The sequence below is a fragment of the Neopelma chrysocephalum genome, unplaced genomic scaffold, assembly GCF_003984885.1.
Source record: "Neopelma chrysocephalum unplaced genomic scaffold, ASM398488v2 Primary Assembly neopelma1_86017, whole genome shotgun sequence".
Lineage (NCBI taxonomy): Eukaryota > Metazoa > Chordata > Aves > Passeriformes > Pipridae > Neopelma > Neopelma chrysocephalum.
In genome coordinates, this window is record NW_020915625.1 from 1 (window position 1) to 951 (window position 951).

Below are 951 nucleotides of genomic sequence, written 5' to 3' on the forward strand. Positions count from 1 at the left end.
ATTCCCATTTCTGTTGTTCCCATTCCATTCCTGGTGTTCCCATTCCCGGTGTTCCCATCCCATTCCTGGTGTCCCCATTCCCATTCCTGGTGTCCCCATTCCCATTCCTGGTGTTCCCATCCCACTTCCTGCTGTCCCCAACCTGCTCCCAGTGTCCCCAGCGTGGTCCTCCAGGTCCCCATTCCCATTCCTGGTGTTCCCATTCCCATTCCCTGTGTCCCCATTCCCATTCCTGGTGTTCCCATTCCCATTCCCTGTGTTCCCATTCCCATTCCTGGTTCCCACAGAGGAACTGTCAGATGCCGGAGGAGGGAGCCAGGATTTATTGCCCAAAGCAGGAGATTTTCACACCCAAATTAAAGCCTCAGGAATAATTGTGGTCCTGGGTTTCACCCAGGAAAAAGCAGGAAGTTGATCCATCGGGAAGAGCCGCAGGGGGGCCGGGGTGGGTGGGAGCAGCGGGATGAGCTCTGCCAGCAGCTCCTGCCTTTCCACAGGGAGAGGGAAGGGGCGGATCCAGCTCCGGGATCGCTCAGGCCGTGATTCCTGCTGGGATGAGAGCGGGGAAAGGAGTCACCATGTCCCTGTTCCAATCCCAGGGGATGGATCTGGCTGTGGAGCCCATGGAGAGTAGGAACTGCTCCAGAATCCCTCCTGATCCTGCTCCATCCATCCCACCCCAATCCCACTCCATCCATCCCACCCCAATCCCACTCCAGAATCCAGCCCTGATTCCACTCCATCCATCCCACCTGATCCCACTCTGGAATCCTGCCCTGAGCTGGAATCCCCTTCCAATCCCACTCCATCCATTAGGCCCCCATTCCCCTCTGGAATCCCCGCATCCATCCTGGGATCCCTGCACAGAGGATCTGGATCCACACACGCTGCTGGGACTCACTGCTGGGCGCGGGGTCGTATCCATTCCCCTCCCTCTTCCCTATGGAAATA

The 951-nt window shown here is 57.7% G+C and overlaps 1 long non-coding RNA gene across 2 annotated transcripts; it reads right to left on the reverse strand.

The window, feature by feature from the left end:
* Nucleotides 1–300: 300 nt before the first annotated feature.
* LOC113979615 lies at nucleotides 301–950 on the reverse strand. Of its 2 annotated transcripts, none has more exons than XR_003537930.1 (2): nucleotides 902–950; nucleotides 301–546 (listed from the first exon to the last, which is right to left on the reverse strand). It is a non-coding gene; the product is annotated as an uncharacterized LOC113979615 (long non-coding RNA). The 2 variants fall into 2 exon arrangements; XR_003537929.1 differs by having other exon boundaries at nucleotides 301–549; nucleotides 902–941.
* Between the last annotated feature and the right edge of the window lies 1 nt (nucleotide 951).